The sequence below is a fragment of the Rhinoderma darwinii genome, chromosome 10 (genome assembly GCF_050947455.1).
Source record: "Rhinoderma darwinii isolate aRhiDar2 chromosome 10, aRhiDar2.hap1, whole genome shotgun sequence".
NCBI lineage: Eukaryota > Metazoa > Chordata > Amphibia > Anura > Rhinodermatidae > Rhinoderma > Rhinoderma darwinii.
The window spans coordinates 49,237,947-49,264,632 of record NC_134696.1 but is presented as its reverse complement, the minus strand read 5'-3'; the positions used below and the strand labels follow the sequence as shown (position 1 = coordinate 49,264,632).

Below are 26,686 nucleotides of genomic sequence, written 5' to 3'. Positions count from 1 at the left end.
TTGCAGATTGGGTGGAATTAAGGGGCGATTCTATGTGGAACCACTCGAAGACGAATTAGAATACTGATTTTCAGAGAGGGATATTAAGACCCATCAATGTTGAACTTGAATGTAGTCAAGTCACATTGAAGAAAATACAGGCATGATATTTAGAGTATTTATGGAGCCTTAACTTCTCTGCACAAGGAGAGCACTTTTTGCTTCCCAAAAATCCTTTGAAGTATGAGGGTATGTTCACACGGTTTATTTTCGGCCGTTTTTTCAGGGCCGTAAACGGCTGAAAAGTTGGAAACAGCACGCCTCCAAACATCTGCCCATTGATTTCAATGGGAAAAACTGCGTTCTGTTCCGACAGGACAGAAAAACGCATGTCACTTCTTGAGCCGTTTTCAGACGTTTGTTAGTAAGCGTGTGCACATACCCTAAGAACCTGTGCAGTATATATGGAACGTTGCTTGAATATTTTACATACATGAGATGGTTCCCTTTACAATTCTAATGTGCAACAAAGATAATAGATGATCCAAGAACATGTAGAGAAGGACTCCTACAAGTCTTAACCTGAGTAACTAAAGTAAATCCTGAACAGTCTTGATCCTATTATATTTTCAGGATTTTGTCTTTTTCTTTGGCCTTTATTTGGGCGTGTAGGTACATTTAGGGTCAGTCACCACTTAAATGGGTGTCCCGCCATATACATTTTTATCTCTGGATCTCTACCTATTGGGAGAAGATCGGGCCATGACCCCAGTTCAATTATCTGGCCAAGAAAGAGCAGGAAAAGGCAGTGCAAATGTGCACCTCTCTCCATTGTAGACTATAGGAGGAGTTACAAAAATAGCCGAGCACAGTGGTTCCGGCAGTTCCCAAAACTCCCATAGACTGCAGTGAAGAAAGCTGCGCATATGATTGTTCTGTACTCTCTTCTCCTTTTCTTGGTTGCCAATGGCCATTTAGAATTGCTAAATGGAGTTTATGGGCTGCTAAGAACAGCAAAAGTGCAACACCCACCAATAAGACATTTATGATGTAGCCATAAAAGTCTATGGTCGGGACACCCCTTTAAAAAGAGCCCAAAATAAGCTTTTAACTTTTTAGCATTTCAACTATTTTTAGTGTATTCCCAGTTATGAAAGTAGCATTTTCAGACAGTAGCACGAATAAAATCAATGTTTTATGTGCTTTAAAAGGGGTATCCCAAATATACATTTATGGCATATCCACATGGGACCCCCACCTATCATGAGAACAGGCGTTCAACCAGTTTTATAAAATACAACTTGAATGGAGATTTCTACAAAGAGGAAATCAGAGCCTGTAGTAGATTTAGCTTTCAAGAAACACTACGGAAGTTATTCTCGTTCATCAGCTGTCATGTCCTGGACAACACATGAAGGATACTCATCTTAATCTATTAATGGTCATTTACTAGAGTTTTGACATTTTGGGCATTCCTAACTTGTAACGTCACAACAAAATAGATATCTGCATTGAAATGGACTTCGGCTTCATTCACATCTGCGTCAGGGTCCCGTTCCGATATTCCGTCGGAGCTTCCCGTCAGAACGGGACCCTGACTGAAACAAACAAATACCATAGGTTTCCGTTTCCAACACCATTGATCTCAATGGTGACGGATATGGTGCCAATGGTTTCCGTTTGCCTCAGTTGTGCAAGGGTTCTGCCGTTTGGACGGAATGAATAGCTAATGGTTTCCGTTTGTTTCAGTCTGGGCTCCTAGAGCCCTGACGGATATGTGAACGAAGCCTTAACTAATAACTTTGACTTAGTATGGGCTTTACAACCCTACTGTCCTGGCCAAAAGTCTTGAAACTGACACAAATTTAGGTTTTCATATAGTTTGCCGATTCAGTGTTTTTAGATCCTTTAGTCAGAGCTTTCTATTTTAGGCTGTGTTCACATCAGCGTTGACTTTCCGTTGAGGGGTTCCGTCAGAGGTTTCATTCGGGGGAACCTCACAACAGAAAGGCAAACGGAAACCTTAGCTTCCGTTTGAATCACTATTCCCCAGACAGAGTCAACCCTGATGTAAACATGGCCCTTATACTGAAGTACAATTGTAAGCATTTCATACGTTTTTAAACTTGTATTGACAAAGAAGGGTCAAGACTGTAAATATTGAGTCTCTGCATAAACTTGTATTTTTCAAGACTGCAATCTCCCCTGGCATGCTGGATATCAACATCTGGGCCAAATCCTGACTGATGACAACCCATTCTTGCCTAATAAGTGCTCAGAGTTTATCACAATTTCTGCGTTTTTGTTTGTCCACCCGCTTTTTGAGGATTTATCACGAGTTCTCAATGGGATTGAGATCTGGGGAGTTTCCTGGTCATGGACCCAAAATTTCAATGTCTTGTTCACCAAGCCACTAAGTTATCACTTTTGCCTTGTGACATGATGCTCCATCATTGCTCCTGGATCGTTGTAGAAGTTGCTCTTGGAGGATATTTAGGCACCACTCTTTATTCATGGACGTGTTCTTAGGTAAAATTGTGAGAGTGACCCCACTCCCTTAGATGAAAAGCAACCCCACACATGAAAGGTCACAGGATGCTTTACAGTTGACATAACACAGGACTCATGGTAGCGCTCACCTTTTCTTCTCCAGACAATCATTCTTCCAGATGTCTTAAACAGTCTGAAGGGGACTTCAGAGAAAATAACTTTACCCCTGTCCAATCCCTGTACTTTCTGCAGAATGTCAGACTGTCCTTGATGTTTTTCTTGAAGAGAAGTGGCTTATTTGCTGCCCTTCTTGACATCAGGCCAGACTCCAAAAGCCTTCGCCTCACTGTACATGGAGATACACTGACACCTGCCTGCTGACCTTCCTGAGCAAGCTCTGCAATGGTGATGAACCGATACCATAGCTGAATCCTCTTTAGGATACGGTCCTGGAACTTGCTGGACTTTCTTGGGTGCCCTGAAGCCTCTTTTCACAGCCATTGAAAGTCTTTGAAGTTCTTGATGAATAAACGGTTGATTTAGGGGCAATCTTACAAGCAGCAATGCGCTTACCTGTAAAGCCCTTTTGATACGAAGCAATGAGGACTGCACATGTCTTCTTCTGTTAACCATGGCGTTACCTTCAAGGAAACAAGGATTTCAAGCACAATCCCCCTTTTAAAGCAACCAGTCTGCTCTTATAATTCAATCAGCATGACAGTGATATCAGCAGCCTTGTCCTCATTAAACACTTTCTCCTGAGCCAACAAGAAGATCACTAAAATGATGTTAGCAGGTCATTCTGTGGTGGGGATGAAATGCAGTGGAAATGTTTTGTTTTTTTGTGTGATTAAGTTCATATTCATGGCAAGGAATTACTTTTCAATTAATTGCAATTCATCTGATCCCTCTTTATAACAACCTAGAGTTAGAGTTAATGCAAATTTCCACTATAAAAACTGACGCAGCAAACTTGTGAAAACCAAAATGTGTCAGTCTCAAAACTTTTGGCCAGGACTGTACAAAATAAAATTGCAGTTTCGGAGCTCCCTTCAAAAACGTTGGGGAAAAAAAAAAAAAAAAGGCAACTGCATTATTTGTAAGAAATAGAAAGGTAAATTAAAAAGGTATGAAGTCTATCACAATCCCTTAGTGACTAGTCAGGAGAAACTATTTATGGCTAAATCTCCTCAAATGAGCTTCTGCTGTCTCCATGCCACGTATCCCCAGCATAGACAACACAAAAATGTACTAATCAAAGCAGGAGCAAGTGAAAGCAGGTGAAACCAACACCTGAACCTGTCGAGCAGCTTTATCATTCCTGCCATGACTTATCTCTGACTTACAGTTTATTTCTACACCTTCTCAGTAAGACCGAGCCGAGGAATGGGGAGGAGCAGGGAATAGGTGGTGGAGGGGTTGTCTCGGACATCCGTGGAGATGACGGAATGTTCTTCCACTCACTTTTTGTGCTTTGCATGAGGCATCTATTGTTTATATCATTTATTTAAAAAGGTGTCCTGGAAACATCCTAAAAAGTTTATAACAATGCTTTATAGGACTATTCAATGGCAAATAGGAGAAGGCATTATAAGCAAAGTTAAGTATTCGAATAACCAAATTGTAGCTAGATTTTCACATGGGACAAAGATTCAATCTGCTTCCATAGTCCTGTATCTAAATACCATGGTTAAGGCAGGGTGGCTTAACATCTCCCCCCCCCCCCACTTGGCACCCAGCACCTGGATTTACAGCCACATCGTATTCACATTACAGTCAATGGCCAAGGGGCCAATCAATTGAACCCCCACTGATTGTGGACATTGAAGGTACGTACGTACGTACGTACAACTATTATTTATGAGTCTGGTGTACTCATGAAGGAAGCGCTCTCCCTGCCCAACTTGCAGTGATTGACAGGCCGCTGGGTACCGCAGATACATGGCAGAAAGCCAACAATCGCTGCCGAGAGGGGTGGGGGAGGCAGGGGAAGCACTACCCTCATGAATACATGGGACTCATAATTCGAAGTCTGATGTATATTTTGTTATCTCCGATTAGCCAAATGGCAATTTTTTTTCCCGCCAATTTGGCTAATAGAGCTCACCCCTCCCCTTACTAGGGAAGAATACTTTGATAGCAGATGGACTTTAAATACTTATGTAAAACAATGCTATCGAAAGTAATTTGACTGTCTGGAAGGTTACAGGTATCTGAATAATTCAAGAGCTATTTGAAAAATATTCGCATCTTGTACTTTGTTTGACGGTACAGTGAGCCGATCAGTTTCTCTACCACTTCCTCAAATTACGCCTGTCAGGTATCAGCAAAAGTAAAGAAACCCTAGAAATTTCTACATAGCTGAAAGGACCATAAAATGACACTCAAAGCCCAAGCATACTTTCCTTCAGATGTTGCTATGATAAAAGAACAAAAATACCAGGAGTTTACACTTAGGATCCACTTTGTGCCTGGGAAAAGGAATTTGTTTTTGATAACCCTTCTGAAGTGCAAATGGTTCACAACTTAACACCTCTTTAAATTATGCAGAGTGAACCAATGTCCTATTCGATTTTATCAACCATGAAGACAGACACTTCGTAACAGATGTGACAAACGTAACGAGAATAAACGTTTTAAGTATGATATATACATTCACGAACAGTTGCTATATATATATATATATATAAAAATTATTTTTATCTTTATTTAATTTTTTTTTTACTAATCCACCCCCCAGAACAAAAAAAAAAATAGAATAAAAACACTGAACAAGTCAGTTTGACAGGGTACTGTAGACCTGTAGTTCTCAATCCCTATTTAGGTGTGATAATAAGAAGCCCATAAATGAGCCATGATGCAAGATTCCGTTTTAGGCTAGCAATACACCATCTCCCCTGACTCCCCTATAGACACAATCACACGGATAGGTTGGGAGTGCATTTTAAGCCAATAGGGAAAGGGACATAAGCTGCCCCCATCAGCCTTATCCCCCAGGGGAAACAATAGATGGAACAGGTTTAGTTCCAACATAACCGATCCTGGTTTTCCTTGACAGCTAAGGCCCTTTTACACAGGCCAATGATCGTTCATACGAGCGCTTATTACCGATCATTGCCCTGTGTAAACAGGGCAACGATCAGCCGATTAACAAGTAAACACTCGTTCATCGGCTGATCATGTGGTTTATGCTGCAATAAATATTATCGTTGTTGGCTGCACATCCCCCTGTGTAAACAGGGAGATGTTCTTCCAACACGATGGAAATGCATGAGGGATGAGCAATTGTAGCAACGAGCATTCGTCCCCGTACTTTACTAATCGTTTCTCCCTGTGAAAGCAGCAAACGAGCGCGGATGAACAAGCTGTCTTGTTGATTGGCGCTCGTTTTCACAGCCCATATTGGCCGGCAGGAAAGGACCCCAAATATTGGGGCCACAGTCATACACATTAGATTATCGACTGGTCCCATCAAAATCAGCATGATCATCTGCTACTACCCAAATATATGTGGCCAGCTTTAGCCTGTATGAGAAGTCGGTGCCATGTAAGGCAAGATTAAGTACAAGTGGTCGGAGTACATTGTGGTGGTTGTTGCTTTTTTTAGAACCAATCACCAAGTCCCCATGTAGAACATTTTAGGGGACATTTATATGAATGTATGTTTGGTTTGTGTTCGGGCCATATATTTTTTGCCAAAAAACAGGAGTGGATTTAAAAAGATTAAAGCTGGAAAACTTTCCCATTTCAAAAAGTTGACAAGCATGCGGTTGAGCGCAACAGCAAAGAAAGAAAAAAATATTTCAGTAGACTAATAGTCTAGAGCCCCCAAATGGGAGACCCCCCACTCTATTACGTAAATATGCCCTAAAAGGGCATTTGGAGAGGGGTTGTCTTGATGAGACAACAGCTATAATGTGTAAGAAGGTCTCAACTGTCCACCAAGCAGATGTTGGAAGAAAGAAGTATTGGGCATGTTAGATTTCAACATGCCTGATCATTTTGTTCAGCTAGGAGATGTCAGAGGTGCCATTGAAAAAAAACACGCATGCGGAGAAAAGCCACTGCAATTGAAATAAAGGGGACCATACGCTTGTTTGGCTGACAGCTATTCCTCCTGACCACCATAAACACGCATGCTCGGCCAAACATGAATGTTTTTTCAGTATGTAGCGGAGTCTGGCAGTGGCTTATCTCCCGTGGGAACTAAAGACATTTATTGGTCATGTTCTCTTGCATAAACTACGGATTACTGACCGATAATCTGCTGATCTGCCGTGTTGGATTCTACAAAATATATATATATATATATATATATATTTTTATTTATTTTTACACCCTGTAAGGTTTATGGTGATTGCAGAAATAAGTATGGTCATCAAAAGTAACGAAAGTACTTTATTTGTGCTGCGTATAAAATATATTTTCTACTAAGCAACTCTAGGGATTAGAGGGAATTACAAACTAGATGACAGGCTTTTGAAGAATGTTTTAGTTTGTTCAAAGGGGAGCACAAAAAAAGATAGAAGAGAAACGATATAGAAAATGGATGTAACGAGTCAGGGAATAAGTGAAGTAAAGCACCTTGATCATGTCTCAAGATTAAAGGCCCTATGCTCAGGACCGTATTTTTCATCCATAATTATGGACCGCAATTACAGACCCATTCATTTCTATGGGCTTTGGACACTAGTCTGTATTTTTACAGATGGGTGTCCGTTCCGTAGAAACGATCTGTAAAATATAGAACGTGTCCTATTCTTGTCCGTAATTACGGCAGACTCTACATAGAAGTCTAAGGGCACTGCCGTAATTACGGACGGCTACGGATGTGCATCCGTAGCCGTCCGTAATTACAGAACGGTTGCTAGGTGACGACAGGTTTGCAGCTGTTGCACATCATTTGTGGTTTTCTTTTTGCGGATCCGTAAATATACGTATGCACTATGACCGTATTTGCGGATAAGTTGCGGATGACTATGGATCCGTATTTACGGATGGATGAAAATACGGTCGTGTACATGGGCTTTAGCATTTATCTCCCGGCCACTTTATTAAATTAATTTATCTTGTGTTTTTTAAGCAACTTGCCAATTCACCTTTATTAAAAAAAAAATTGTTTTACTTGAGATACAGCTTCTATGTAACCTGTGTACATAGAAACTGTATCTTTCTAACCCGGTTGACTCCATCAGTTCAGCAGAACAGACGTCTCGGCTGAGAGCTGGTCCTATGTTTTCTGACACAGGATCCAGCTAATATCGATCACATCTAAATTCACAACCTAGATGTGATCGTTATTAGCTGGATCCTGTGTGTCAGAAACCCGCAGGACCAGCTCCCAGTTGAGCTGTCAGTTCAGCTTAACTGATGGAAATCGGCTTAATTAGAAAGACACAGCATACATAGAAGCTGAATCTTAAAAAGTAAACGGATGTTAAAGGAACAGTGTCACCACAAAAAAATATTTCATGTCAGTTTAATGTTAGTGTTTTATTAAAAACGTTTTTATTTATTTGTGTGTTTGTGTTTTACTTTTTTCTATTTTTTCACTTTTTCTTCCCTATGGGGGCTGCCATTTTTTTTTCCATTTCTGTATGTGTCGATTAACGACACATACAGACATGGAATACGGCAGCCACAGTCCCATAGGGACTGCGAACGGGTCCCGTCCCATCCACTTCTGTGTACGCCGTCTGTGTGGGAACTGCGCATGCGCCGCTCCCACACAGTCCAATTTGAAATGCGCGCCGTCCGGCGCCATTTTCCTGTGGACCGGAAGTCGCGGCCAGACAGTAAGATTACTACTTCCGGTCGCGGCTTCCGGACTTGTGCACTTGGACCAGCGGGAGCAGACGGAGCGGACGGGCCGGAGGGAGCCGCGGTGGCAGGAGCAGGTAAGAGATTTCTATGTATGTTCGTGTTTGTGTGCGTTCACTACTGTATGTAAACCTACTACACTGTGAGTTAGCTCAAAAAATGGCGACACACAGTGTAGGAGGTTAGACCGTTCAATCCCCTCGTTTATCCCGGCACTAGCCAGGATAAAGGAGGGGGGGATTCTCAGAGCTCACTAGAGCGAGTGCTTTTTTCCCAATTTTGCAGCAAAAAGCAATGTGGTTGCTTTACCACATGCAATGCTGCAATTTTGGGAATAGCTCCATCTAGTGACCAGCAATGGGAAATATTATAAATTAGAATCTAATTTATAATATTTCCTGACTCGTGAAAAAAATAAAAAAAATGTGAACAATGTTTAATCACCTACACACTAAATGTTTAATTAAAAAAAACAAAAAACAACATGTTTTGCTGGCAACACATTCCCTTTAAAAAAAAAGTGAATTGGAAAGTTGCTAAAATACATTCATGTAATAAGAATAAAAAAAACAAAACAAAAAAAAACACCCCTATAAATTGTGTACATAGCTTTTAAGGGACAGGACCACATACAAAAAAGTTACTTACAACTACTACTTTGAAAATATTTGTCTTGAATAAGCTCAAAGACTTATATAGGTCTAGTGGTTGAGTGACTTGTGTCGTGATAATGACATAACAGGAAGACTGAAGCATTCCTTTAAAAGTGACAACCCCAAGATTGCAACAGGAAGGAGCCTTAGGCAGGATTCACACATTGCGTATTTGTTGCAGGTTTTGGAGACAAAGCCAGAAGCGGTTTCAAAAGGAATGAACTTCTACTTCTCCTTTCTTCTGTATCGACTTCTAGCTTTAGCTAAAAAATCTGCAACTTATTCGTGATGTGTGAATCTAGCCTTATAGGCTTTATAGGGGTTGTCTGGGTATTTTAGATTGATGGCTTATCCTTAGAAGAGGTAATCATTATCAGATCGGTGGGGGGGGGGGGGTCTGACTCCCGCCACCCCCAACTATCAGCTGATTGATGGTGCCGTGGTGTTAGTTATCTCAGTCTTTACCCAGTTTACAGGAACAGAGCCATGCACTTCCGTAGCGGTTGTACCTGGGATCGGATATTGAGGACCTATTCTAAAAAGATAGGCCATCAATATAAACCGCCCGGACAACTGGTATTGCAGCTCAGCTCCATTTAGAAGACCTCAAAACATTCCAAAAGCTTTATTTACATAAGGGTGCTGATAAAAGGCTGAATATTTTGCAAATAAATACTGAAATAGAATGGATCAGGTAAATTGCATGATTCTGTATTTTTGCAGGCCCAATAGCCCATGACCATTCATTTGATCTACATATAAAAAGCAAGTGTGATTTTTAGTTATTTCATAGCTAGAAAGACATCTTTTCCAGCTCCGTAGGAATACAGCACACAACGTAGACAATGCTCCAAGAGAACAGAGAGCCTGAGCTTTGACCCCCATGTTGCTATATCACACACCACTCTGCAGGGCCCCCGGGGATTCCCACAGTACAGCGTATAGATCGGAGATGTTCAAAGCATTAGGAAAACTAGGATACACACCTTTTCCCACATCCACCCAAGTGATTGCATTAGCATTAATGTTTATTTCATTGCTTGATGTATCCTTCCAAGTGTTAGGTTGTAAACTACTCCCATATGCCATTACTTTATAATTCTTAGGGGGTCCGACTGCCGGGACCCCCACCCATCCTAAGAATGAAGGGGCCGCAGTACTGCCTTAGTGCTGCAGTCCTTTTGTAGCTTTTTTCTGCACGCGGCGCTCCTGTCCATCCACTACAGGGGCACCAATCATTTACTTTTTATTGCAAAAGTGAAGGTTAATTGGATATATAAAAAAAAAGCAGGAGGATATATGATGGAACACAAAGCGGTACGGAACTGTCGACACCAGAGGTGTAGCTAAAGGCTCACGGGCCCCGATGCAAAACTTGTGTCTCTCAGAGACCTCATATCTATAAGACTACAACCACTAAAACTCCTCTACTGGATAGAAGTAGATACAGCGGCTCAGAAGACCGTATCACATGATTGGATACAGGACCCAGCAGGCAGTATCATACATGATAAGATTAGATACAGGGCCTGTATCAGGACTTCTTCGGCTCCGGGCACAGCGCAGGTCCTGATGCCATTCAGCGTCACAACTTAATGCGCGGCGCATTTGACACATTTTATCTTCTCGACGTTGAAAGTCGTAAGGACCTGCGATGAGCCCAGACCTGACTCAGGAGCGTGGTGTGTAAGTTTACTGTTATTGTAGTAACAGTAGCCCATGTATAACATAGGTCCCAGTTACTACTGTAACTGTGTATAAATATGGGTGCGGGGGCCATGGGCCCCCCTGGCTACAGGGTCCAGTCACAGGGACCCCTATAGCTACACCACTGGTAGGCACTCTGTCACCTTACTGAGATATTTTTGCTTAGAAGCAATGCCTCCATAATATGGTATTTAATGGAGCATGCCAATAAGTGTTATGGCATCAGAAATAAAAAAAATATGAATTTGGAGGGATGCAAAAAGGTATAATAAGGCCCATACAAGAGTATGGGTGCCCTATTACCACTTATACAACTTGGAGGCCGTAATACAGCCATGTGCATGAGGCCTTAATCACAACCAGATAAAGCTAGAAATGATCCGCTCCTCCACCATATGTTACTCACAGACGTTTCCCACGGAAGGGGGCTCTGCATTCATTCGATTACTATAGGTGGCAGAATAATGACGATAAACGATCACTTCATTCTCATGTTCTGGTGCAAATGAAACAGATCTGACCAGATGGCAAAAATGTAACTGACATTTAAGTAAAACATCCCCCTACTTTCGAGCTGTATACAATCTCTTTTCATGGGACTATTACCAGAGAACATCCTGTGAACAATAACTCAGATATGTTTATATGATACACACTGACAGAGTTTACTATGGGAATGGTTTATAAGGATGGAAAACACGGCAATAATACACCTTTAACTGACACGGATGACTGGAAATAATGTGTTTAATCCCAGCTAGAACATGTAAAGATGACTAGGAAGGAATCCGTAACATTTAGTTAGAGCAATCTTCCCACGCACGTATCACTTCTGTCATAAATGGATCTACCAGCTTGTACTCATGGGCGTCTCTACAGCTTTATAAGGTTTTAATGAATCTCAGCAAGTTGCAGCCAAGTATTTTTTAAACGGGTTATCCACCACATTAACTTATCACCTATCCACAGGATAGATGATAAGTGTTTGACCACTAGGGGTCCCACCGATCAGGGGTCCCGAGTCCCCTGAACGAACAGAGAGGCGGTCACGCACGTGTGATGCCGCTCCATTCTCTATGGGACTGCCGGAGATAGCAGAGTATGGTAAAGGTATCACCTGAACAGTCCAAGGCACCAAGAAGAGAGAAAATAAATGGGACTTTCCTCTTGTGCTGGTTCACACAACTACTCACCCCCAAAATCTTAAGATAGGAGGGCCCGGCTCACACTCTCCTCCCTTTGCATCCCTTGTAGGATAGAATAGTATTTTGACCCTTGCTTCTCCCCCCCTCTTTTGTTTGTAAAAATGGCTTATGTGTTTACATTGCCCATGAGAAAGGATGAATGAGTTCAACGTGAGATGCAGCCCCTCTCCTCAAATCTGATTGTATATTAAAAGGAGTTGTTTCATGATGGCCACATCTTTCCATATGCCTTATTAGATTATTTGGACGTCACAGAGAGTGGTCCTCCACTTTGGATCGCCCTCTAGGAGTCAGATCGGAAAGCCACTAACAAAAAAAAAAAAAAAAAAAAGTGGCTCTTGTTCTTGCAGAATTGGTTTGTCTGTATTCATTTGATTGGCTGCTACAAGGAAATGTCTCTAATGAGACACTGAGGGCAGTTAGAATTTTCTAATGAAAAGTTTCGGATTTTTTTTCTTTGTGAATTGCGCAATATAAGTGTGAAGGGTAAACACTAGTTATCTTGTAAGAAATGCTAAAGCAAATAATTGCTCTTAGATTAGGATCCTCCCTTTTTGGAGCATGTCATTTGTCAGGATCACTGTTACGTAACACTTAACCATATGGGTCAAACCTTCAGCCAGATACACGGACAACACTATAGAAGGTTATAGGGCTATTTTTTGCCCCCATTTCCCAATTGTTAAGGATAATGCACACTACCAAAATACCGTACTACCATATAACATCCATAGAAGTTTATGGGACCCTACTGTGCTTCCCTAGGAGTCCAACAGAAAACAAATGTCATATTATGGGGCTGGGCAATTAACCTAAAAAGAAAACCAAACCGAAATAAAGCGCAATTAACCGACATCATCTTGTGCCTTTCTGTTTCTTAGGTTTTTTTTCCCCCGGTTTCAACTGTATCTGCGTACTCCAGACACAAATAGGGGTCATTCAGACTAGCGCGATTCTCATCCTTGTGCTGCGTGTTGAAATAAGGCACCGCACACGGACCCATTGATTTCAATGGGGCCGTTCACACATGCGTGAGTTTTCACGCAGCAAGTGTCTGTTGCGTGAAACTCACTGCATATCCTAGATTGGCGCGTTTTCACACACCTAGTCGCCCATTGAAGTCAATGGGTGTGTGAAAACCATGGACAGCACACGGACGACATCTGTGTGCGGTCTGTGTTTCACGCATCAAATACATTGAAGAATAAAAAAAAATGAAGTACTTGCAAGTGCGGAAAAAACACAAGCCCCATGCAAAGCACACCGACGCAAAACGCAACGCACACGGACAGATTTACGCTCGTAAATCTGTAACGCTCGTGTGAATGTAGCCAGGGGCGTAGCTAGGGGAGGGCAAGCGGGGCATGTGCCCCGGGCGCAACCTGGAGGATACGGATAGGGGGGCGCCGATGAGCAGCTAATCGCTGCTGACAGGCGCCCCGTATGTGGGACACCTGCAGCAGCTTAGGAAGAGCCAGGACATTACGGCGTTCTGACTGGATTCTGTGACGGCAGTGGACCAGTCCAGTCACCTGACCTCACGTCAGTGACATGAGGTCAGATGACTCAGGTCAGGGGACAGGTCCACTCCCGTGCTGCAGCCGCCTCTACTCTGTGCTCTGCCGAGAAGCAGAGAGGAAGCCCCGCCCACAGCCCGTCCTGACCTGTCAGCAAGGCGACATGGTGAGTGTCTGTGTGTGTAATGTGCGTCTCTGTGTTTGTATGTGTATATGTTACAGTGCGTCTCGGTCTCTCTCTTACATCTACTATATTATCTGTAATCAGAGAGCTATCTCTGTGTTATCTGTGGTGTTACATAGGACTGCAGGTAACATCTACTACATTATCTGTACTGTGTGCTAAATTACAATCTCAGCTCTGCTACACAGTACAGATAATGTAGTACATGTTACCTGCAGTCCTATGTAACACCACAGATAACACATTATGCTAAATTACAATCTCAGCTCTGCTACAATGTGTTATCTGTGGTGTTACATAGGACTGCAGGCAACAGCTACTACATTATCTGTGCTGTGTACATATGTGCCTCTGTGTGTATATATGGGTCTGTTTGTGAATGTGTCTTTGTGCTTGTATAGATGTGCCTTTTTTGTATTTTTATATGTCTGTGTGTGTGTGTGTGTGTGTGTGTGTGTGTGTGTGTATATATATGTGTCTGTATGTCTATATATTTACCTGTATGTATATATTCCAGAATGTGTGTATGTATAAATATCTGTCTTTATGTATGTACAGTATATATGTTCCAGCGTGTCCATATATGTGGTTAATTTTTGGTTTCTGTAGGGGGCGGCAATAGAGTCCCGCACAGGGCGCCATCCAACCTAAGGCCGGCCCTGGCTGTCACCAACCCTAGTCAGAAGAAACTCCGCCGCTGCCTGCGCCGCATGACCTCCTCGGCTTCTCCGGTAAGTCACACCAGGCAGAGCGGAGAGTGGTAGCGGTAGGCTACTCTGTTCACAGTGTGGCGTTAAAGAGGCTCTGTCACCAGATTTTGCAACCCCTATCTGCTATTGCAGCAGATCGGCGCTGCAATGTAGATTACAGTAACGTTTTTATTTTAAAAAAACGAGCATTTTTGGCCAAGTTATGACCATTTTTGTAGTTATGCAAATGAGGCTTGCAAAAGTCCAAGTGGGTGTGTTTAAAAGTAAAAGTCCAAGTGGGCGTGTATTATGTGCGTACATCGGGGCGTTTTTAATACTTTCACTAGCTGGGCGCTCTGATGAGAAGTAACATCCTCTTCTCTTCAGAACGCCCAGCTTGTGACAGTGCAGATCTGTGACGTCACTCACAGGTCCTGCATCGTGACGGCCACATCGGCACCAGAGGCTACAGTTGATTCTGCAGCAGCATCAGCGTTTGCAGGTAAGTTGATCTTACCTGCAAACGCTGATGCTGCTGCAGAATCAACTGTAGCCTCTGCTGCCGATGTGGCCGTCACGATGCAGGACCTGTGAGTGACGTCACAGATCTGCACTGTCAGAAGCTGGGCGTTCTGAAGAGAAGAGGATGTTACTTCTCATCAGAGCGCCCAGCTAGTAAAAGTATTAAAAACGCCCCGATGTACGCACCTAATACACGCCCACTTGGACTTTTACTTTTAAACACACCCACTTGGACTTTTGCAAGCCTCATTTGCATAATTACAAAAATGGTCATAACTTGGCCAAAAATGCTCGTTTTTTAAAAATAAAAACGTTACTGTAATCTACATTGCAGCGCCTATCTGCTGCAATAGCAGATAGGGGTTGCAAAATCTGGTGACAGAGCCTCTTTAAGTACAAGGAGTGGGACGCTAATTACAAAGGGGCAGCGGGCTGTGTGTGGCACTATCTACAAGGGAGGGAGGGGGCTGTGTGTGGCGCTATCTACAATGGGGGCTGTGTGTGGCGCTATCTACAAGGGGGGCTGTGTGTGGCGCTATCTACAGGGGGGGCTGTGTGTGGCGCTATCTACAGGGGGCTGTGTGTGGCCTCTTTAATTTATTGTCTTTTAGTTTATTTTTATGTTAATTACATTATAGAACTATATTGCTTGTAAAATGTAGAAATGCTTTTATACTCGAGTTACATTAAAAAAATAGTGAAAAAAAAAATTACATCTCATTGATTGGTAGGGAAAAAAAACATGGCGGGGGGAAGGAGATGTCAGGAAATAAGTTGGGGGTAGGGGGCGCCAATCTGAATCTTTGCCCCGGGTGCAGGAGAACCTAGCTACGCCTCTGATGTAGCCATACAGTTGAATCCAACGGTATTCCCTGCTCTACCATCCACTACGTATCGCCGGTCCAGACAGGCGCGAGGCAGTGATGTTATTGCGCCAAGCCACACAGACTCGAGGAGGAGAGGGATCTCTTCCACTCATCGTTGGAACGGGGTTAGGTGAGTATGTATTTTATAAGGCACTATTGGGGATGTGTGGGAGCATTATACCGTGTGGAGGACAGTTATGGGGGAATTATACTGAGTGGCGTATAGTTGTGAGTGCATTATACTGTGTCGGGAGCACTATGGGGGCATTATACGGTGTGGGGGTATACTATATACAGTAGTATACAGCAGGCTCAGGGGATAAATATTAATTTAATGGCGTAGCATGCGTTTATTAATCGTAATTGAGGTTACATGTTCAAGTAATCGTGATTTTGATTTAGGTCATAATCGCCCATCCGTACCGTATTACGGAGATATTCTTCCCTATAATTATTGCTTTCAGGGTATATCTACTTAAAGTGGCACCATATGGAGGCAGCACTTAAGCGTCTACGTCTCTGCCATGTGCACGAGGCCTAACAACTCAACAGGAGGGGACGACTCAATAACTTTGTTAACCTCTCCATTGACGCTAGCACCTGCCTGGCTGTTTGTACACTGGAAGCACATCCTTTAAAAAGCTGACAAAGCTCACCGTGCAGTTTTATTGTGCGCTGCTGTGAATACATATGCTTATCCGCCCAGCCACTGAATAAATTAACAATCTCCATTTCAAAGAGCCAATGCATAGGAATCTCAAGGCAGCAGTCAAATTGTGACATCTCAAGGACAGCGGTTCAAGCTTTTCAGGGAAAATTTTCCTCGCCTGACACTTTAAAACTCATATAGTAGCTGCAAAGCTTCCGCTTGATGACTGGCAGAACAGACAGGACCCGTTCATGGGTTATCGATCCCTGCGGATCAGCTTACCTTTGCATGAACAATGATAACATGCGGTTGAAGGCGCCCTATGGACTATGCAGCGATTTTTTTTAGAGATCTACCTACATTGTCTGATAATCTCAGTGCAAACGACTGTATACAAACCACAATAGCAAGGTATCTATGGAGCCAGATGATATCAATGCAAACGATGGTTTGTCCATTGCTGCAGTGTACAGGTCATAGATATCTGCTGCATACAATCAGAACAATGCACATTGTAAAAGTCATAGTATGAAGAGAAGACTCGATCACTCAGATTCATGGCGGAATCCGCTGAATAATATGCCAGTTTAGCACTGGTCACAACTTGGCAATTTAGTGGTTCACATACTTTGTCCACTTAATAAAATCTGCCCAATGCACGCAGCAATAATTGTTAATGGAATGACCGGAGAAGATGGTGGTAAAAAAAAACTTGGAAATATTTCCCCCCCTATAGAATCACTCCCATCATTATATAGTTATCGCGCAGTGCTTTAACGACCAGTGTCGTTTTAGTGAAAAATATCAGAACGCAGGTCACATGGCATGTGTATGGCCAGTTTAAGGGACAATAAACCACCTAGGGACACATGTTACACAATCCATTGATGCTCAGACTATTACACGCTTTACACCCCAATCAACATCAGCAATTCCCAGCCCCACGCGTCAGCACTCACTTCCTGTGTTAATGATCTCCCAGCCTGACTCCCTGTGCTGGGCCCCACCACAACTCAGGAAGCCCCCTGGCTGCAAACACAGAGCCGCCCATAGGGTCCAACAATTAGCCCAGCTCAAGAATGACCTTGTGTGATTGATCTGGGCTACTTACATGGGGCTTCTTACAAGAGGAGGTCTGTAAATGACATCAGCGCCCCCAAAAAGTCCCTTATTGCTGATCTAAACAGGAGTCCTGTCCAAACTAGTGTTCCCTCTAAAAACCTATCTGTTTTGGCAATGACAGAGTTAAAAGAACATTGTAATGTGGAGTTCTTTCTGAAGAGAGAACTCTAGAGAGGGAAGAGTTAAAAAAAATATTCTAGGAGGAATCCACCCTGTATAACTACTGTCAGTCTGCAGGAGCTTATATATATATTTTTTAACACTATCATGATCAGAGTGCACAAGATTACAGGGGCTGTTATTCCAAACTATCAGATCTGAAGGTTTGCAAAGCAAGAAACATTCAAGGAAATCCAACTCACCTTTCCTAAATTATGCAGCTGAAGGTTACAATGTTGCTGAATGATCGTTTCACTTGTGTTTAATCTTAATCTCCCGATCTTTTTGGTGTTTTGTAATCCAATGACCAAGCAGCAGATCACTGAGGGGGGGATTCCAGTTCTTTTCACTCCCAGGGACAAGAGATTATCCACAAACTGCCTGTGTCCTTTTCAGAGGGTGTTGTATGTCAAGCAGCAGAGGCGCCTGTATATCCCTCTTCTACTTCTTCCTGATCTGGGCTATAGATCTGGGCGGGGGCTTCAAAGGGAACTCTTCACATCTCCTAAAAGCATCATATAAAACAATGCAAGCTCAGAAATCGAATCAACAAACACAATCCATAGGTGGCCCCCTCCCCCAACCTACTGCACACAAAAAAAAGATACACAAAACGACTAGGGATAAAAATCGTTTTGAAAGGATTAACAAAATAAAAAACAAATCTAAAATTAAAACAAACAAATAGAAGCTATGAAATAAATAAAAGCAGAGAGATCACTACTTTGTAAAGAACACAGATAAATAAATATTGATAGCTTCTTATAATATATAATAACATACTATAAGGATACATTTTCTAATAGGGCTACTTAAAAATAGTAAGAGTAAATACTATATATATATATATATATATATATATATATATATATACATACTATGTCCACTGAATATATAAACCTGCTTGCTGATGACCACATTTTCCCCTTTTTATGACTAGTCACATGGATTTACCTGACATTCAGTAGGGATCAGAGTCCATTCTGCTGGCACATTTGCTCCTGGCTGCCTGTGTATTCCTGCCTAGACCTCTGTCTGTGTCACCATGGACGTATAGAAGGGTAATGCAATCCACATCCAGCTCAAATTCAGCTAAACTCCTCACTCTCCTCCCCCTTCCTGCACAAAGCACAGCAAAGAGTTAAAGGGGCGGGATGACGTCACACATCCCGAAAGTTTCCCAACTTTTCTTGTAGCTGGCACATGTCTGCAGAACATTGCTGTCAATGGCCGCATGAAACAAGACTCCACAACTAATGGCTGTTTGTGCCTCTAGAAGGGTTGTGGACATTGTACTGTGAAGTGTAAGGACAAAAATGTCAAATAATAGAGGAAATGATAGAAATTCCTAAATGGCTGCTCGACCCCTGCCCTGCGGACCATTGTTGGAATTTCCTGAAACTGTTTTTAGTGTAATTTCTTCCAGATTGAGAGGTCTGCATTGTGATTCATTCCTTGAGGTTTTATCTAAGGAGCCAAGAAAATCGGTCTAGATACAAAACTGCAAAACACAACAGGAATGATGGAAATGGAGTTGATCTCGCGTGTATTTTATCTCAAGTAACACTATAGAATATAATCCCAGTGTTATAGCAGTAATCTCAGCTCTCAATAGCCACCCGCTTGTCAATCATATCCAGCCGCTGAATCACATTCACATGTATGTATTATAGGGGTTTTCCGGGATTAGGCAAATACAGTTTATGTAACTAACTCATATCGTTGTAGGGACAAGTCTTGGCAACATTAAGGCCTAATTCACATGAGCGTGGCGCATCTCGAACGTGAAAAACTGCAGTGCTCCGGTGCATCCGTGTTCAGCGCTGCGGGACGCGATGTCTCGCATCCCCCATAGATGAGAGTCTATGGGGGATGCATGATTCGTGAAAAGATAGGACATGTCCTATTTTCCCACAGACCCTTCACACCGTCCGTTGAAACAACAGCTGTGTGAACGGCCACATTCAAGGTCCGTGGGACGGCCGCTGTTTCAATGGCCGTCCCATGGACGTTTAACACGCTCGTTTGAATCCGGCCTAAGGAGGTTTTCTGTCTCCTTAAAGGGGCTCTGTCACCACATTATAAGTGGCCTATATTGTACATGATGTGATCGGCGCTGTAATGTAGATTACAGCAGTGTTTTTTATTTAGAAAAACGATAATTTTTGACGGAGTTATGACCTATATTAGCTTTATGCTAATGAGTTTCTCAATGGAAAACTGGGTGTGTTTTTCTTTTTGACAAAGTGGGCGTTGTGGAGAGAAGTGTATGATGCTGACCAATCAGTGACCAATCAACGTCATACACTTCTCTCCATTCAGTTACACTGCACTAGCGATAAACATAAACACACTATAACGTTACTGCAGTGTCCTGACAATGAATATACATTACCTCCAGCCAGACCAGAATGAGCACGCTCTGATTTCCATGTAGAAAATGTTCTCCAGCATGTGGAGGAGATTTTTTAAATCTCAGCCATTTAGGCTATGTTCACACCTGCTACCCGTGCCGCATCGGTTGTCCCTCTTCGTGATACTTGGAAGTTGGGAGGTATGCAAATAACTCGGATTACAGTATTAGGCCTTATTCACACAAGCATGTCCGATTTGTGTACTCTAGCTGTTTTCCATGCATATCAATGTCTGTGTTGTGTCCGTGTAGTTTCCGTGTGTCGTCCTGTTCTTTCTAGTCTGTTTTCTCCCCTGCTAGCACTTCCTGGTTTCACTTTTTTTTTTTTTTCCTTTTCTTTAGCAACCAATGCGTGAAAAACGGACTTTAATGGGCGAGTCTGGTCGTAAAAAACGCACCTGAATAGGACATGCAGTGAGTTTCTCGCAATTGACACACGCTCCAAATAATGGATGTTTGAATAGCCCTTTTGAATTGCATGGATCAGTGTGCTGTCCGTTCTTAGGGTATGTTCACACTTACAGAAAGAAGTGGCTGAAAATTACGAAGCTGTTTTCAAAGGAAAACAGCATCTGATTTCAAGGTGTTTTTTTAAGCTGAAAATGAAGCTTTTTTCCCATTTGAATCTTCTTTTGAGGCGATTTTCATAGTGTCAATGGAAATTCAGCTCCAAAAACGCCTCACGCAGTGATATGCCACTTCTTTTGAAGAGGTTTCTTTTCACAAGGTGTTTTTTTTAATTTAGCAGCGTAAAATAACACCTCATGTGAACAGCACAGTGTATTTCCCATTGAATTCAATGGGAAGCTGTTTGTAGGCATTTTGATTGTGTTTTTCCAGGCGTATTTTAAGGCATTTACACTCAGAAATACGCATGAAAAAACTAAGTGTGAACATACACTTAAAATGGACAGCACACTGACTAGAAACCCGCTCGTGTGAATAAGGCCTAAGCACTGTGTCTGTAGGCAAAGCAAAAAGATTGGGGAATTTTCTTACAAGCTATAAGAGATATTGGGAAATAAATCTGGGAGGAAGTAAGTAAAAGCACCGCACACAACATGTGGAATGCCACTAAGGCAGGTGAAATATAGCTATGACGCTGACAGATTTACTGGAGAGTTGGCTGCAGATTCCAGTGGTAAATTCTTACATTGCCTGAAGTCAATGAGATTAGGCTTCACCGTCTGAGAAACCAGATACATCCTCAATGTCATCCGGCTCACTGAAAATCTTCACAATGTCTTATTACCTGTTGCATTCTCGTTAACACAAGGGGTTGGTTAATAATATACAACATGTATGTCACAGATGTAGTATATACAGTTGGAGCAGCCATAGAACCTGCTAAAGGGCCCAGGGGAAAAACCCAGTGATGACCAGCTCCAATATGTGGGTTCCACTTTGTGCAGTAGATCTCTATATATGACACTACTAAGTTGCTCTCAATATGGTGGGGTCCTGACTTTGCTATGGGGGACCTACAAATTCTAGTTACATCCCAGTTCTGCAATATTTAATGGGTTAGCCTAAAGCTATCCATACATATAAGACATTTGCCTACTGGATCTGATATCAATCTCATTCTATAAGCAATAAACAGGGCTGGCTTCAGAGGTGTTTAACGTGTACAGTTATACAAGGCACATCACCTGTCTCCATTGAAGTAGGAGCAACTGGCCCTTCTGGCGTGGGCACCCAGAGCTTGCACCCTTGATCCCACACTTCGTGCTCGAACCTATGGAAAGGTAACTGCACAGGACGCAGCCACATTCCCTACTTCACTGATTGTAAAAGGGTCATAAAGGGGACTGGTTCTGGAAATAACATTGTACTTACTAGTATATAATCACGGGTATATTTAAATGGCATGAATTGGCAAAATAATTTTTTTAATTCCTATATTTTAGAATAACTATTTCATTTGATAATGAAGCCTCTATACGCCGTTTCATGGTGACTAAACGAGTGAGTGATTGTATGTAAGAAGTGCTTTTATTCACATTATAAATGCACAATACGTCCATTCACAGCTCAATAGCTGCTATGAACATACTTCACAGTTTATAATTAAGTTTTATGGAGCTGTTTTTTTTTATTGAAAGTAGTATATAGAATGTCATTAAACATAAGCCCCCAGTCATCTTTTCAGTCATCCAATGATAATTCCTGTGGACTTTCATTTGCACTAGTGAATAAGCTGCTTTGTGTCTCAAGAGATTTGTTTTTTAAATATAGAAATCAATAATGACTGGACGAGCCTGGGTGCCTGGCATCCGCCTGGACGTGGAGCAACCAGTACTTAGTGAAGATACAACACCGTTCTCAAAATGCCTGCGTATAACCCAATACTATTAACACGGCTGAGACAAGGGTTTAGGTGGAAAAGGAGGCTGCCTAGGACACCATCGAATAAGTGGGGGGTACATTTTATGGATAAAACCACAAACAAACAATGCGCTTCCTTTAACCCCTTAACGATATATGACGTAACTGTACGCTGTCGCCACTATGTAGAAGTATGAAGCAGGCTTACGGGCTGAGCCAGCTCCATACTCAGCGGGGGTTGGCTGTATGTTGCAGCCGACACATCACCGTAACAATCAGGATCAGAAATAACTCAGATCCCAGACGTTTATCCACCTAGATACAGTGGTCAATAGCGACCGCAGCATCTAAGCCGCTGAAAAGGTAGGAGCATCCACTCTGTCACCCACTGTGACGATATTGCGGGGTGCTAATGTTGTCATGGCAGCCAGGGGGCCTAATGAAAGTCCCAGTTCCGCCATCTTTGTTCTCCTAATAAGCCCTGGCTATTAGGCTGGATATGAGCCGGTAAAAACGGCAATACACTGCAATACATAGGTGTTGCAGTGTATTGTACCAGCGATCTAACAGTCACTTGTTCAAAAACTGGTAAAAAAAAGTTTTTAGTAATGTTAAAAACGTAATGTAAAAAGAACAAATCATAAATGAAGTCGCCGCAAAAGTCTGAACTATTACCATATAACGTTATTTATCCAGCATGGTGAATTCCGTAAAAGAAGTAAATAAAAAAAAAACCTGCAGAATTGTTGTCCTTAGGTCATCTTACCTCCCAAATAAAATTAAATGAAAAGTGATCAAAAAGTTATCGGTCTCAGAATATGACGTCAAAAAACGATCTTTTTTTTTAACAAATAGTTATTTCTTTGTAAAAGTAGTATATCACGAAAAAACTATATAAATTGGGTATCACTGTAATCGTGTTGACCTACAGAATAAAGTTTTTACTGCCGGAATCAGTTTTTTTTTCCCAGTCCACCCTTTAAAGATTTTATTCCAGTTGCTCTCTACATTATTTGGTACATTAAATAGTACCACTAAAAACTACAACTCGTCCCGCAAAACAACAAGCTTTCATACAGCTATGTCGACAGAAAAAATCTAAAACGATAGATCTTGGAAGGCGGCAAGGAAACAACGAAAAAAAACAAAACAAAACAGCTGTGGCACCAAGGGTGCCAATTTTGTACAATCAATTGGCGCCTACTGTAAGCAATCAGCGGTTTCCTGTAGAAAGATGAGCTTATTGAAGACAGCGAGCATTGGGCACCTGAAATTGCAGTAAGAAGTGGTCCCCTATTCAAGGAAGAAAGCCTTCATATGTGATATAAGGGAATTGAGTCCTGCATTGAGAACTGCATATGTGTGGAGTGGGTTAGGGATATGAGAAGTATGCATTATAAATAAAGAATGCTAGAGATTAGAGGAAGGGAGCCGGCTGCAAGCAAAATTAATGCTTTTTCATCCAGGAGCGTTTATGGTAAATTTCAGTAACTGGGAGTGGTACCACACATTCTGAAAGCCCTGACTTGGGCACCAAGAGAGCTTGTCCAATCCCTGATTACAAAAGAATGATTAAAGATAGGCTAAAGTAAAATTATCCTCTTACCATCATATTGGAAAATTGACCTCTGGTACAATGAGATGCTATAAGGTGCCTTTACACGATTTGATAATGTGTACAATTAGACTCATTTTGATTGTCGTTTACAATGGTCTCAAGGTGTAACTGATCAAAATCATGAGCGCAGATCTTCAGGCATACTAAAAATTTTGATTCTAAGGGTATGTTCACACGCACTGTTTTCAGACGTAATTCGGGCGTTTTACGCCTCGAATTACGCCTGAAAAAACGCCCCTAATACGCCTACAAACATCTGCCCATTGCTTTCAATGGGAATTACGATGTTCTGTTCCAACGAGCCTTTATTTTACACGTCACTGCCAAAATACGGCGCGTAAAATGACGGCTCGCCAAAAGAAGTGCAGGACACTTCTTGGGACGTTTTTGGATGCGTTTTTCATTGACTCCATTGAAAAACAGCTCCAAAAACGGCCGTAAAAAAATGCTGTGAAAAATGCGACTTGTTAAAAAAACAGCTCCGTATTTTCAGACGTTTTTGAGTTTGTGTGTGAACATACCCTTAGATGTGTTGTGCGTGGAAATCACTCACAGCACACAGACCCATTGAGTTCAATGGTGCCGTTCACATATATAGGAGTTTTCAAGCAGCGAGAGTCCGTTGCATGAAACTCACTTCATGTCCTATATTGGTGCGTTGTCACGTACCTACGCACCCATTGAAGTCATTGGGTATGTGAAAACCACGCACAGCACAGGGATGCACATCCGTGTGCTGTGCGTGATTTTCGGATCAATTCCATTATAAAAAAAAAGTGCTTTGCTTTGGTTCTCCGCTATCCATGTCAATACGATTACATTTTCTTCAGGCTATCAAGGAATCGCTTGCTACATGTAAACACACCTTATTCGAGTCGTTTTGTTCAGTAGTGAATGGACGCAAGAGCGAGATATTGTCAAATTGTACACATTATTGAAGCCTATAAATGCAGCCTAAGGGTAGGAACACACACGGCGTTAACACTGTGGATTTTTTGCAACGTATTAATTGCGGAAAATCCACAGCGTATTACAGTACAAGCAGTGTTGGTGAGATTTCAACAAATCTCATCCCCACACTGCGGAAAAAGGCCACCGAAGAAAACGCACGTCAAATTTCTTCAGCCGCAGCATGTCAACTAATGCTGTGAAATCGCAGCTCTTCTGTTGCGGGTTTTCCCCATTGAATTCAATGGGGTGCTTAAACCTGTAACTAAGTAGTGTGTTTTGCGACATTTGCGGAGGAATCGCATTGATTCCGCCGCAAAAATCACATGTAAGGAAAAAAAGAAGTTATACTGAACCATAGTTCCCGGCTTCTTCTCCAGTCCGGCCTCCTCTGTTTTTTTCCACCACTGCTTTCCGCAGCTGAAATTCCTCCCGACAAAATGTGGATTTTCAGACGGCATTCCCTGCGGTGTTCAGGGCAGATATGCTTCGCAGCTTGACGGGGCGTATCCGCCCTGAATATGCCGTGTGTATTCCTACCCTAAGACTTGGTTGTGTAAAGAAGCAACTGGTGTTGCATGACCCCATTAACATACAAGAGTAGACTAGGCTTTCAAAGTCGGCCATACGCAAGACTGTCGTTCGGCAGATAGCTTTTATTCCTGACTCTACCAAAAACATGCACGTTCGACTGATCATGCATGTTTATCTCAATTTAGAGTGGAATAAAGGGACTTTTACACTGGGCGATTATCGGGCAGACAAGCATTCATAGAATACTCTTTACCTATAATTGCCCTGTGTAAACAGGGCAGCGATCAGCAGATGAACGAGCAAACACTCGATGATCTGCTGGTCGTATAATTTTATAAAAGTATAATATTATCATTGTCGGCAACAAATCTCCCCTGTGTAAACGGGGAGACATGCTGCCGACATGATAGTAATGTATAGGGACGAGCGATCGGAGTAACGACCGCTTGTCCCCATCCATAGCTCCGTGTGACAGGAGCAAACGAGCGCCGATCAGCGATGTCTCATTGATCAGCGCTCGTTGCACCAGCCGACTATCGGCTGGTGTAAAAGGGCCTTAAGGCCCCATGGCCCTATGGCAGTAAATTATCTCCCACGTGAACAAAGGATCAGGCATGTTGAAGTCCAATATTCCCAATTCCACTGTCCTTCAACATCTGTCAGTGGCGAATTGCCGGGAAGCCCCCATAAACATGAGATAATCGGACGATCCCACTAAAATCAGCGGGTTCAACCGATTTTTATCTTTTGTGTTTGGCCAGCTTTAACCTATCCGAATGATATTGCAGCGAACAACCCTACTCGTGGCCAAACCTAGGCAGATGCGAACCAGCTACGGATGGGACATCTACCCTTCCTATGCCAAAAGGGAATTGTCAAGTCATTGCACAGACATGTCCTAACATGATAGAAAACCCCGCAATGCATTAGGTCACGGAACAACCCCCCCCCCCCCCTTAATATGCTGAAACGCATTCCATAGTAGACTATATTCTGTGTTGTAGACTGGCCCATTAATTATGTACAATGACAACCCATGAATTGAACAATTGACATAACTAACATCAGACTTGTGACTGACTGATACAGATAAGTCAGGTCCACCCACCTTCTCTCTACAAAAGACCTCCTATGTTCTTTTAATCTCCACTTATTTAATTGCAGATTAAAATGGCTTCTGGGCAGTCACCCCCAACTGAGAAGTACACAAGTCTGTGTGTGTTTTCAAATTAACTGCAATGCTTTCATTTCATTATGTGGGATTTTTAATTCCAACACCTTTT

The 26,686-nt window shown here is 42.3% G+C and overlaps 1 protein-coding gene across 1 annotated transcript in view; it reads right to left on the bottom strand.

Annotated features, from left to right (window-relative positions):
- The window catches only part of CDC42EP5 (CDC42 effector protein 5), a 33,742-nt gene extending 15,091 nt beyond the window's left edge, over positions 1-18,651 (bottom strand). The window contains exons 1-2 of the mRNA XM_075838836.1: positions 18,517-18,651; positions 17,766-18,067 (exon numbers count right to left, since the gene is read on the bottom strand). The gene's annotated coding sequence lies outside the window, so the exon portion shown is untranslated. The remainder of the gene's footprint in view (positions 1-17,765; positions 18,068-18,516) is intronic.
- Between the last annotated feature and the right edge of the window lie 8,035 nt (positions 18,652-26,686).